Consider the following 14,845-nt stretch of genomic DNA (forward strand, 5'->3'; position numbering starts at 1 on the left):
GCATCAAGACACTACTTGAGGAGATGAAATCATAATTCAAAGACATTAACATTCCTTCTTTGATACATATGTTGTGTTGCTCAACTTCATTGAAAATCCAGCCACATATGGTACAATCACAGCTTTCTTCTCATTTTGATCCAATATTTTTTTAGTAATTCTTGCATTTCATATTGCCATGCAATTTGCAGGGTGTACAGAGGTTAAAGCTGCTTGTTGTGGGCTAGGGAACCTCAATGCAAAGATTTTGTGCTTCCCCATTGTGCAATACTGTTCCAACGGTGATAATCACATCTTTTGGGATCGTTACCATCCCACAAAGCTCTGTTAGTATTAGTGGAGGTTTTTTCTGCCACTAAAAGGGCCAAAAACCGCCACCATTTAATTGGTGGCGGTTTTTTAAATCGCCACCAAAGGCACCACAGCCATTTAATGGTGGCGGTTTTTGGTACCGCACGTGTAACATGCAAATCGTGGTGGTTTTTTGCCTGAAGGATGTACATCAAACCCGGATGAGGATCCTAAAATAACACCAATTGCTGCTCCTCCCTAAAGCCCACTTTCACCACCCAATCAACGGCATTATTTGTAGTTCTACATATGTTGCTGAACAATATGCTATTATCAAGACCAGCTAGGCCTAAGGGTGTCAACTATGGATCAAAACCGTTAAACCGTACCGGACAGCGCCGCCTAATACCGGACCGTTCAAAATTCGGTACAGGATACGGACCGAAACTGAATTTGGAAATTCAGTCCGGTCCGGTTCCGGTTTCAGCTGTAGAAACCGACGGTACACACCCGAACCGTACCAAATGTGTGAACCGATTCCCGTACCAAAAGTCAAGGTTACATATGGTAATTTGCGATTTTGTTTCTCAATTTAGTTTGCCCTAGGCTACCTGCGATTCTGCAAAATGTGAAGAGCGAATGCGATTGCAGCGATTCAGGGTCTTCAATCTTCACTCATCTCTCAAGTCTCAATGTTTGATTCTTTCATGCTCATCGTCTTCGTCTCACTCTCATGAGTCTCATCCTGAAGAATCAATGAAGATAGAGCAGCAAGATAAGAGCAGAAATCGTCTTCGTCTGACTCTCGTCTTCGTCTTCTTCTCACTCTAGTGCTCTACTTATATGTTCTGAAGATATTTCTGACAAGATCCAGACCTGCACAAACTCCCTTGAGGAAAGCCTTGCTCCACGCGAACGAAAGAGGGAAAGACCGAAAGACGTTAGAGTTAATTTCTTCTTCTACGATTTCCTTATCAGTCTAGACCTCATTTATTGCTTTTATCTTTTAAAATTCCATTAATCTTCTAGTAGATGCATACAGCATACCCCTTTTCCCAACTTCTTTCATAATTTGAAAGGTCCATGTATTGGTAGCAGTGAATCTGAACAGAGGAATATGTTGAAACCCAATGATGTTCAGATTGGTTTTCTAGTTTGGGATGGTGTGAATGTTTGAAGGGCTGATGAATAGAAGTGCAGTCAATCCATGTTTTTTATTCTTTGTCAACGAATTCTTTATCAAACAATTCATAGGTTTGAAAGGGTAAAAGAAAATATATATGCACTCATGTGATGCAACCCCACAGATAAGTTTTAGGCGGATGATGGATGCAAACCACTGATTTACGAACAGATTCCCCAGTCCATTTGTAGTTATTTGTGGTCCTGTGAACGGTGGTGAGTGACTCAAGTCAATAACCGTGAGTCTGTATCAAATTAGTATGGTCATTCACTCATTTGGTGGGACAGTGCGTGAAAGTGTGAAACCGATTGTATAACGAAACTGTACCGAACCACGCTAGAAACTGTATTAAAACCGTTTTTTCATACCGATTTTATACCGAAACCAAACCGGACCGTTTTTGCAAATACCGAAACCGTACCGTACCGTTTAAATTCAGTACGGTACGGTTCTGGTTCTAGGTATTCAAAGTTGGTACCGTACCTAAACTGTACCGAATTACCGAAACCGTACCGATTGACAACCTTACTAGACCCCTAATCTTGTCTACCAATTGGGCCACACTCCCCTTAATCCTTATGCCGATTGACCCCTTCAATGAGCAAAATAGCTTTGGATGAATCTATCTCAACAATAAGAGGTCTCCACCCCTTTTCACAAGCAAGCTCCAACCAAGAAAGAATGGCATGCTGGTCGGCTACCCCGCCATGCAATCAGCAATAATACAAGCAAATCCTTCAAGAAACTTACCATCACTTCTTTGGAAGACACCCCCACCTGATTTTTCTTCCCACTCCTCCCAACGGAAGTGTTGACATTACACTTGGCTATACCCAGCGTTGTGGAACCCATGACCCCACACCAGCTGGACGTGCAACCAAACTGCAACAAGGAAGCTAAGCTTCCCTAACCAACTAAACTAGCTCGCCCACTCTTTCCGCTTCATCCCTTGGCCTGCTAAACTCTTTCTCATGAAGATCCTGATTCCTTCATCCCAGAAAGGTCTTCTTCTTTATCACCTGTTCCACTACATCGATCAACACCTTACCATGGTTTGCTCTTATTTCCATCAATCTTTCTAAGAAGACCAAAGAGTTGATTCATATATAACACCATGGATTCAACTGTCATTTCCCAAAACCATGGTTCTATAATGGTGTTTTGGACTTTTTCCCAAATTTGCACAAGGAGTTCAAGATAGATGCTTCCTCTTCAATGTAAGTAATTAACCTTGTTGCGTCTAGAACTTCTTCGAGGGCCGGATATTGAGATGACCACCTTAAGAGCTCTCCAGCCAAGTTGGAATAACTGGGATGCTTGCATACACAAAGAAAGCAAGAAAGGTCCGGCCAAGTTTTGGCAGGGGAACCGCCTCCGACGCCCAAGTCAACCTAGGCAACAATAAGAGTTCTTGAGAGAGTTCTCAAGAACGTAATGAGTAATTACTCAGATGAAGTTCTCATACCTTTCTCCATGTAGGAGGTGGGTTTATATAGAGGTTACCTGGAGGCGGCGCTTCCTTGAATTTCGGGTCGACGGTTGGAGAGCGAGTGGAGTATCCTTGGAATAACGGCTCCTTCTTTGTCGCACCAAATAGAGCCGTTATGCTGACTCATCTCCCCAATTCTCGGAACAGATATGCTGAGTAGTTATTCGTAACTAACTCTCGTTGACATAGTCAAGAAAGTTTTCTGGGACTTGCCTCGAGTGGGCTTTCCAAGGAAGATATACACCAACTGAAGTCGAGTATGTATCTGTTCCAAGTGGGGCACTCGGGACCTTTTCCAGAGAAGAGATGAGCCAACCCAAAAGGGGGTGTATCTGTCCCGAGTGATGCACTCGGGACCTTTCCCAAGGAAGAGATGAGCCAGCCCAAGGGGTGCCTCTTTCCCCAAGTGAGGCACTCGGGACCCTTTATGAGGGAAGAGATGCACCAGCCCAAGGGAGGTGTATCTCTCCCGAGGGGGGGGACTGGGGACCTTAGTTCCCCACAACAAACCTACCTTCTGAAAAATGAACAGCATTGTCAATAACTATTTTAACAACATTTTCTTCCCCTACGTTCTCTACGGTACCATCTATAACTCGATACAAACAACATTGATGATGGAAAATCTAGTTGATCCATTCCAATCATCACACGCGATAGTCAACCCATTCAAAGGCCACTGCTCTAGGAATTTATTCACATAGTCATCCACTTATTCAACAATCTAATCCAAGTGGGGCCCAACAATCTCATGTGGAGTTGGTTGCTTTCAAAAATTGTCCCACAACACTGATTTTTTGTTGGGGTAATTGTATTACAAATTCTTCAAACATACAAAAATGAAATTGCGATACAATTGAGAGATGAAGATCTTTAGCAAATCCAAAGAGCTTGTAGTTGCAACCGAACGAACCACCAATCGATGAGGTTGAGTCACACCTTGATGCTGTCTTTAAGGTAATTGATGCACCCTACTACCAAGGGTTCTTCGCACCACCACCTCCAAGATAAAGCAACCTCCAACTAAGGTAGTTCTTCTAGTCCCTTCAAGGAGCCAAAAGCTAGAGCACAACACTTAGACAACTCAAGAAAGAAATGAACTTTGTAAAACAAACAATATGAGTGAGGAGTGTCTCAATTGCACACAATATGCAAGGAAGGGTTGGGTTTATATAGGCCCAAACCACACCTCCTCACAAGGGGAGAATCAATTCTCCACTAATGGAGAATCAATGGTTTGTCCCTCCACTAATGTGAATAAATCCCCTTGACCTAACCTCCCCACTACTTGGGGAAGTAACTCTCATATTCACTTCTTTGGAATGAATAGGATTTAACCCATTCAAAGACCTTAACCCCCACTCATGGTAATGGCCATGAATGGTCATGAAGTTGAAATGAGAAATGAATGTCAAGAGTTAGAATTTCAAAACCTTTAAGACCCATGACCAATGTCATGAAGAGTCTCATAACCAAGGTCATGAAGTGGCTCTTTTACACATGGTGCCTCATTACCACCCTTACCTCATGGGTCCCACACACAAACAAAACAATTAAATAAAAGAAATGCAAAGACCAATTTTGAAACTTAATATATAGATAATATAGATTTTAATAAAAAACCTAACATTTTTCTTTATCAATTGCTTTGTAAGTGGGGGATCTTTAGCCTTATTACATTGATGCTTGAAATGTGAAACCACCTAGAGATTGCTCTACCAATCCGTTTGCTCAGTGTTTTTTGTTAATAATAATAATTATTAGGGCAAATTACTATTGGCCCCTTGTACTTTGATTTTATTACTATTGTATCCCCTGTACTTTTCAAAATTACTAATCCAACCTTTAACTTTGTCTACAATTACTATTGCCCCCTAACGTTAAGTTCGTTAGTTTACTGATGATGTGGCCTCTTTATATTTTCTCAAAAACCCCAAAATACCCTTATACTTATCTTTTACTTATTTACCCTTTTGTCAAGTTACAGTAGTACCCTTAATTTACTGTGGAGAAAAAAGTAACAATAATCCGTTTTATTCTAAAATAAAAACACCAAATAAAGAAAGAATGATTGAATAAAACTCAAATAGAAACTGAAGAGGAAGGAAAATTGAATTCAACTCAAATTGGAAACTGAATATCACCTAAAATATTTTCAAAATAAATGAAGTTTAATGAAGGTGGAAAGCCAAATTGGATTTGGATTTTGCTCATTTCTTTAATTCAAAATAAATGAAGATTAGTGAAGGCGGGAAACCAAATCGGATTTGGATTTTGCCCATTTCTTTAGTTCAAAATAAATGAAGTTTAGTGAAGGTGGGAAACCAAATCGGATTTGGATTTTGCCCATTTCATTAATTAAAAATAAATGAAGTTTAGGGTAAAATTGACATTTAATCTGGTTTTTATAAATGGGGTAGCATCGTCTTTTGATTTCTTAATTTTAATGAAGGACAAATTTGACATTACATATTCAAACTTAACGGCTACTTAACACCATTATAAGGAAGGGGGGCAACAGTAATTTCGTAAAGAACAAGGTTTTATTAGTAATAAAATCAAACTACAAGGGGGCATCAGTAATTATCCCTAATTATTATTACTATTATTATTATTGTTATTGTTAGTATTATTATTTACGAAAATTTCAGGAGCATCTCAAAAAAATTGGCAAAAAGCATACTTATTCCAAAACTATGTCAAATTGGCAGCTGCCCCTTTTACCATAAAAACCATTAGTTAGTTTGACGAAATGAATAATGTACCCTTAGTTGTATTATTCTATACCTTTATTTATTTTTTTTAAATAAAATGTAATTTGTATTGCGAATAGAAAAAAATTACTTCTACGTGAGCATTGATCCTTGTGTTCTTCCTCACACCCTTGATATTCCAAAAGAATATCATAATAAAAATTTAAAATAGAAAAAACCCTTCCCTATTAGAAGACCTATAATCTAAATTTGATTATTCATCCAACTATTTTCTTTCTCCACCATGTGTCGATCAATTTTTGCAATTTTTCAAAAACAATAGAATGGAGAAAGAAGTACTTATGGAGGAAGAAATAAGATGAAACTTAGAATTCTTTTACTAAGGGTAACATTGTAAAGTCACAAGAGAGTAAGTGCAATATAGAAATTATGAAATCATCTAACCATGACTTAATGGAACTTGCTAAAGGAGTATACTATCATGCAAATCTAAGAGACATTTTGGGGTTCATTCCCAATTTGGCATAGCTTTAGGGTGTCTTTGCTTTTTGCCAATAATCTTGGGATGTCCCTGAATTTTTCCTTTTAGTTATTACTTTTTCCCACAAAGATTGATGACCTTCCACATCGTGCATTGGGTGGGGAGGTGTCCTTTCATTTCCATTTTGATTTCAAGGAGAAAGAAACTAAGAAGAGAAAACTTAATGAAAATTAAATCAATAATATCATTTTTTAATAATTATTATATTTGGGACAAACATTTTACTTGCACTAATATCTATTTACTCTTACTTCCCCTCTCAAAACTTTCACCTCTAATTCCCTTAGAAAAGTGAACTCTTATGTCTCCTTCTCCCCTTAAATTTTGTAATGACCAAATTACCTTCTATTTAGGTCCATTTGGTGGATTAAAGCAGTTTCATTTTCTTTTCTTTCTTTCTTTCTTTCTTTCTTTCTTCTTTTCTTTTCTTTCAGTTTTTTTGAGCGTTTGGATATAATGGTTATTTTTATGTTATTATTTATGGTTTTATATATATATATATATATATATATACCATTGTTTTCCTTTTTCACTTCTTCTATTTTGCTTCGCTAACAAGTCATAACGCTCAAAAGCCACAACTTGCTCATCCTCAATCATTGTCTTTGTTGGTAAGTAACTTACTTCTTCTTTAATAAATTGTTTATATAGAATTTTCACTGCATACCATAAACACCTTCTAACCTTTTCTTTCAGTGTTTACATCATGAGGATCATTCTAACATATATAAATAATTTAAAATGTCAAGATAAATTAAAATGGATTCAGACATGGAGATCAATTTTAACCCCTAATAACATAGAACAACCACACATTATATGTCTTCCACGTTTCTGATGCTATTTCCAAAAATAGAAATTCCTATTCCAATGGAAAAGAAAAACTCAATGGACTGAGCAATGTCAGTGAAAATTTGGACTTAGAAGGAGATGGCTCTCTTCCTTTCTTTCTTTCTTCTTTTATTATTTTTTTATTTTTTATCATTATTTTTGTTTTTTTAATAACATGCATCTTCATTAATATTTAGGTGCTTTTTTAAGAAATTAGTTAAAATAAAAGAAGATTTATCCAAAAAAAATTAAAATAAATGGCAAATTACATATAGACCCCCTAGATTTGCAATCAATTACATTTACTACCCCTAAAAAGAATTAATTAGAAATACTCATCATTTAGGTTTAGTACTTAAAAATAATGGGGTATTTGTAATTGATTTCTTTTTAGGGATAGTAGATGTAATTGATTGTAGATCTAGGAGGTATGTATACAATTTTCCCTAGAATAAAAGATGGGCTATACATGAGCTCACTTTATTCTTATGAAATTTATACTCCAATCTACAGTGGTACTCTGAGTTAGCTAACATATTATCTCCAATATTCTTTTCACATATGATTTTGAGACACGAACACCATCTGATATTGATTGTTGGATTTCTTCTTTTATTATAATTGGTAAAGACATTATTTTGTGGATAAAAAGGGTTATGTAATTGTGTGACAAATGTGTTTTATGTTTTTCTGCTTCAAACAATACTTTTTGGTTTTGATGAGTTATGTAACAAATGTTTTTTTATATTAATGTGCAACACCGAACTGCATACGGTGAGGATGGAATGCGTGGTTGAGGTCGAAATCCCGACCACTTGTTTCGTATGTATTTTTTTATTTTTTTTAAACTTTTTCAACCATGGCTACTTGTAACCGGGGGGAAAATATGCAAAATGAGTGGGGTCGAAATCTTGACCTCGGCCACTCTATTAGATCATGGCCATACGCAGCTCATTGCACTGAAGTTGAACTCCAAGTTGTAGGAATATCGCACGAGGCAGACGGGGCTTCGCAGGCATTGCTCATAACTTCATGTGAACTAGAGCTAGGGATCAACCAACCATCTTCATCAATTTGGCTTCACTCGGTCAGACAAAGAGGTGGAAGAGAAAGAGAAGCAAGGGGAGAAAGAGAAGCAAAGGAGGAGGGAAGAGGAGATAACTAGGTAGCGGCTATGGGCTGTGAGAGAGAGAGAGAGAGAGAGAGAGAGCTCTCTTAGGCATGTTTTATCTTCATGACTTCATGATATCGGTATTTCTAATGCCATGTGTGGAGCACTCTTAAATATATAAGAACCAGTCATTTTTCTCTTTTGTTTCTACAAATACAACCTATAACCAATCATTTTTCTCTTTTGTTACTAAACATACAGCCTATAATGTCTTTGTACCATGCATGACACAGAATGCTAGTCATACATATTTCTCATTCTTTTTTGCCTTTTTTGGATTCATGAGCAGAGAAGATGGAATTACAGACCTCACCATCATATCTCTCGTTGGTTTCAGCATCAAACATGAGCAATTGGCAGAGTGAGCTTTGTTTCAGGAGGAGCCAGCATTATGAAACCAAAAACATTAATTTCTCGATGCAAATCTAGAACACAAGGATTGTAAACAAAGAAAAAAAATAAATAAAAGAATAAAAATGTAAATTTTAATGCGGTGAACGTGGATCGAACATGTGACCTTTAGATCTTCAGTTTGACGCTCTCCCAACTGAGCTATCCCCCAGAAGTGATCAATACTAAATTTTTCTTTTTTTCTTGCCACCAAAAATTCCCTTTCCACGGGTCAACTATTTCATTAATTATTTTTTTCTCACTTCTATAAATGCCTGCAACCATGTTACTCTCCAAATAATCAGTTCACACTCCTATCATCCACAAGGGAGCGGTCCCTTTAAGATATCTTCTTCTACTTCTTCCAATTTTTATTTTTATTTTTTTTAATTTTTCTGTTTTTATAATGAAGACAAAATAAGCTTCAAGATTACAAAGTACTAGAGCTCTAACTAGTACAAGCCAATAGAGCACAACTGAATATTTGTGGAGCTCAAGAATTAGGCATTTTTCCGTCTAAGGATCCTCGAGATGTCGTCCTAGCTGCACGGAAAAAAGAATGGAGTAGACCCCAAAACTGAGTATTTTGTTTGTTCAATGCGTGGACTTCTGAAAAATAGTTTATTTTTGTTTTTTTCCCCATTCTATTCGTGTTTGTCCGTGGCCAGTTTACCATTTAGACCTTCTTTTAATGCTTGTTCAGAGTCCACCGGTGGCCAATCTTAGTTCCTAGTTCTAGGGATGATTTGTCCGGAAAACTTTTAGGACCCCATATGCGGGTAGGTGGGGGCAGATCTCTACCATCCATGCCTATTATGACAAAAGGTTTTGTGCACAGGTGTGCGTGAGGTCATTGGATAAGGATAAGTGTCCATTGTGCAACCTCTTGGTCGCGCTTACTTATTGTTTCTTGACCTCTTGATCTCCTCATATGTGCAGTGAATGTATGACCTTTGCCGGAGTAAGTTCTCCATGATTGGCGTTGGAGCAGTTGTATGCTGCCCATTAAAGAGAAGCCGGAACAAATCAAAGAATGCAATGAATAAGCAAATTATTGGGCTCACACATACAATGAAGGCATCAAGACACTACTTGAGGAGATGAAATCATAATTCAAAGACATTAACATTCATTCTCTGATACATTTGCTGTGTTGCTCAACTTCATTGAAAATCCAGCCTCATATGGTACAATCACACCTTTCTTCTCATTTTGATCCAATATTTTTATATCAATTCTTGCATTTCTTATTGCCATGCAATTTGCAGGGTTTACAGAGGTTAAAGTTGCTTGTTGTGGGCTAGGGAACCTCAATGCAAAGATTTTGTGCTTCCCCATTGCGCAATACTGTTCCAACGGACATAATCAAATCTTTTGGGATCGTTACCATCCCATAGAGCTTTGTTAGTATTAGTGGTGGTTTTTTTGCCACTAAATGTGCCAAAAACCAGCACCATTTAATTGATGGCGGTTTTTTAAATCGCCACAAATCCACCACCAAAGGCACCGCAGCCATTTAAGGGTGGTGGTTTACCGCGCATGTAACGTGCAAATCATAGCAGTTTTTTTCCTGAAGGATGTCCATCAAACCCGGATGAGGATCCTAAAAGAACACCGATTGCTGCTCCTTCCTAAAGCCCACTTTCACCACCCAATTCACGGCATTATTTGTAGTTCTGCATATGTTGCTGAACCGTATGCTATTATCAAGACCAGCAAGGCCCCTAATCTTGTCAACCAATAGGGCCACACACCCCTTAATCCGTATGCCAATTGACCCCTTCAATGAGCAAAATAGCTTTGGATGAATCTATCTCAACAATAAGAGGTCTCCACCCCTTTTCACAAGCAAGCTCCACCCCAGAAAGAATGGCATGCTGCTCGGCTTTCCCGCCATGCAATCGGCAATAATATAGGCAAATCCTTTAAGAAACTGACCATCACTTCTTTGGAAGACACACCCCACCTAATTTCTCTTCCCACACCTCCCAACCAAAGTGTAAACATTACACCTGACTATACCCAACTAGCGTTGTGGAACCCATGACCCCACACTAGCTGGACGTGCACCCGAACTGCAACAAGGAAGCTAAGCTTCCCTAACCAACTGAACTAGCTCGCCCACTCTTGCCGCTTCATCCCTTGGCCTGCTAAACTCTTCCTCATGAAGATCCTGATTCCTTCATCCCAGAAAAGAATTCACTGTGCAAGTGAAAGTTTCTTCCTAGCCTCCTCGCATGCGAGCACCTCCCCGCATTGATATTCCAGAATAGCCATTCAACCCGAGGCAAGTTGAAGAAAGTTATATGGCCCTCCAGTGGCACAAGATGCCACCAGATACTTCTCACATATGCACAACTGCGAAAAATATGCATCACATCTTCATTATTGCATGTACACAAGGCACAACCAGCATGATCTAACAGCCCCAATCGCCAATTACAATCATTCGTGCAGAACCTATGATAGCAAATCAACTAAATCAAGCTACATATCCTTAATGGGATCTTCAAACCGCATAACTTCTTTCAAAAATTCGAAAGGAAACCGCCATGTAAGTTGGTCAATGTGCTACTCGTAATAAACCCATAGGCTAACTGAAGCGAGAAAATCCCATCTGAATTATGATTCCACAAAAACACATCATTATCACCATCGGGCATAGGTAGAGCAACAGACTCTAGCTTACGCACACCTCCAAAGGTAAAGCTCCTACCGACCTATCCCACCTCCACTGCCCACATTCATCTACGAAGTCACTCATCGAACCATTCATGAAGCTGACACCACCGGGATGGAGGACCACCTCATCAAGTCTCAAAGCATCCTCAAGCAATTCACGCCTCCAAGAAAGTGCCGACTAGCCATTCCCAATAATACACCTACAATTGTTAACCACTTTACCTACAACACTACTCATGCCCTTCCATAATGGAGAATCAAGGGAAGTGGTTGCAAATAGCACATTTGGCAAAAAGCACCTAAGCCCATAGAGAGTCTCTATGGAGAAATCTCCACAAAAGGTTTATGAGAAAAACTTTATTAACCAACTCCAGTTTTCTAACCCAGCCCTCCATCCTCCTTATGATTCAGCTTGTAAATCCCTCGAATTCTTGACCTTTAAACTGTGGTTTCAATACCGTGAACCCGGAGCTCGAGTAGACAACAAGTGTGGACCATTTGAATCGAGTCTGAAAGTTAGGAAATGGACCCCATGGAAGTGGATGAACTTGTAAAAGACTCGGCCACTCTATTTGAATTTAAGATGAGAGAGAAGATTAGTTAAGAAGGCTTAAAAAGAAGGTCTTGGCATGTCCCAAAACCAATTAAAAGAAGGCTCAAATGTCAAGATAAAATACACCATTGATTAGGCCTTGAAATGACCTTTCTACCCATCCAAGGATCATCAAAATTGGCCCCACATGAGAGAGATAGAGGGCAAGTCGGTTGGAGCCTGTTGGATGGCTGGTTCGACTGCCCCCTACCTAGATGCGGGGCAAATTTTGTATTTTGGGCCAAAAACCCTATTTTAAGCTCCTAATTCCTCATAAACACATTTATTATTGCTAGGGTGGGGCTGAGGGCTAGTGAGTGGAGAGATCCAAGAAGTTTGGTGGATTCCTTCCACGCAGTGTCACATCGAAGCCCGAATCATTTCAATAATGCGTAGAAAGGTGAACATTCATGAAAACCCTCTTTTGTCACCTAGTTTTGACGGTGTTTATTAGATATGAATGCTATGTGGTGGTTGTTGGTGTTAATGGGTTGTATTGAATATTTTCCCTTTCTCATCTATGTGTCTCCCAACATCTTTGAGAGTTAGTTTGTGCAAATCTTTGCATTCAAAATCATTTCAAACCTCTCTAAGATGCCTGCGGGCAGACACTGAGAGCCAAATTTGGGGTTTTTCTTTTGAGACCTAATTGAGATGTTTGGATGGCACTTTGGAGACCCTAATGATGTTAGATTGACAACCCCAAAGCCCCATTTTTAGTTGATTTTGAATCGGAGTCAAAATCAACCGATTTCTATTGCAGCCCTAGGGTGGGAGGTTGACCGTCCCCGATCAACCGGCCCTAGCTGGCTTGTGCAACAGCCCCCTATTTTGGGTGCGTGTGTTGGCCCCTTCGATGTTCGATTGATCCCAGACTTATATCAGTCTGATGTTTCATGATTCTAGGCTTTTCAGAGTTTATTGTGCCTCCTTTGGTGGATCTTTTTGGCTTTGGAGAGTGTTGCTAACATTAACAGGTGAGGAAAACACTTAATCATATCTTGCGTACATATTGGTGTTGTTTGAATCTTCTTCTATGTGGCTATCTTATATTCTATTTAAACTGCCCGTGACTTTGCGTGAACAAAAGGTAATGTTATACTATGTTTATTGCTATTTTCAAATTTCATGATTTATGATATGGAAATGATGTGAATGTGTGGATTTGATGGTGGGACTCTGTCCTCTTGTATATGTATATCAACTAGGGTTGTGGGTTCGCCCATTACCCTAGTGACTCCGTATATATTCACTTCGACCTAAGTACATGGTCACTAGGTGTCTAGTTGTGTTGGCCAGGAAACCCCAAGAGTGCTACTACCCTTCTGGCGAGGGTATTGATGCCAAGCAATCCATGATGTCAGTTGTTGGGCCCTGTGAGCATCAAGCAAGCCCACTACTATCATGAGATAGTAGGGTTGCATATGCATGGTGTTGCACTGGTGTTACTTTTAGCACTATGTGTTTATTTTTGCGGGGAAGCTACGAAAGCGTCCGCCTATACATATGTAGATGACCATAGGGTTGAGGAATGGAATCCAATAGATGCCTCCCATTGAGGATGTCATTCCTAGGTGGAGAAGGATATCGGACCATTAGATGCATCCCGTTGAGGAATGATATCCGGACCACATGTAGTACGAGTCCGTATAACCATGCATTGAGCCTAGAGTTTTCCTTGACAAGTGCCAGTTCTCAAGCCAAATGATGATGTGAGAGAGTGGTGACTTATTGCCCAGCCACAGATTGATTTTACTTAACCTAACAACTACAGAGAACCCAATGGACATCTCTTGTTCATGAATAGTGATGAGACTGCCCAGAGGATGTTGGTGTATAACTTAATGTGTGTCTACCATAGAGACTTCATGGTTAGAGTTAGAAGCATAGTTGCATGTTCATCTATTATTCATCTCATTAGTATTTACATAAATGGTTTGTTGTGAGAAATTGTAATGGATGCATGATATGCGGTTGAGTTGACTCACTGAGTTCTATTGAACTCACTCCTTTGTGTATATGTTTTTTTTTATATATTCTAATAGGGTATGAGGACTCCATTCAAATGGAGGATCCGCTGCAAGTAGAATACCTTGAGGGAACGGTTTGCAAGGAAGTGGACTCGCATGGAGCTTCTTGCCTATGCCCAAATTGCTCCTATAGGGCTGGGTACTACTGAAGGTCCGACGATGCCTTTAGATATGATAGCATCCCTTGTAGCTCTATGTTATGCCATTGCTACAACCTATAGAGATGGATGATGTTGTTTTCCGTCGAAGAACCTAGATTTCTGCTGCAAACAATTTCTTTTCTTCAAACTCTGATGATTGAACTTGAATAACCTTGGATAATGATTTAACTTTAAATTCTCGAATGACTGTAATCGTATTTGATAACTTGATTATCGTACTTTGAATCTTGATACTTTGATCTTTTCTTGTCCTTTGATTACGCTATGTTGTATAGTGGTATGGATTTGGCCATGAACCTTGTTTCTGTAGTGTGACCGGATCCTGCTAGGTGGGGTGTGACGCACCTTGTCTCCCCACACAAAACCGCAAGCAAACCTCTCCACCTCCCGCAAGATGCCCTTAGTGATAAGGCAAGCTTGCATAGAATAATAAGTAATGGACATAGCCACTGACTTAGCAATAGTGACCCTACCTGCAAAGGAAAGTACATTCACCTTCTATGAAGCCAGGCCATCCTTCACCTTCTTGACAATGTAACTATACCTCCCTTTTTTAGACTTACCACCCCCAATTAGAACACCGAAGTAATGACCAAGGTCATCAGTTTCCTAGAACCTACTAGAATGATATCAATGTTGGAGACCTCCCTCCTATCAACATTCCTAGAGAAGAAAAAAATCCTCGTTTTCTCCACACTCACCTTATTGTCTGAAGTTGAATAGAAAAGGTTTAGACACATGAGAATATTCTCCATCTACAACACTAAGGC

The sequence above is a fragment of the Hakea prostrata genome, chromosome 10 (assembly GCF_041222555.1).
Source record: "Hakea prostrata isolate BN-2017 chromosome 10, UWA_Hpros_2, whole genome shotgun sequence".
Classification (NCBI taxonomy): Eukaryota; Viridiplantae; Streptophyta; class Magnoliopsida; order Proteales; family Proteaceae; genus Hakea; species Hakea prostrata.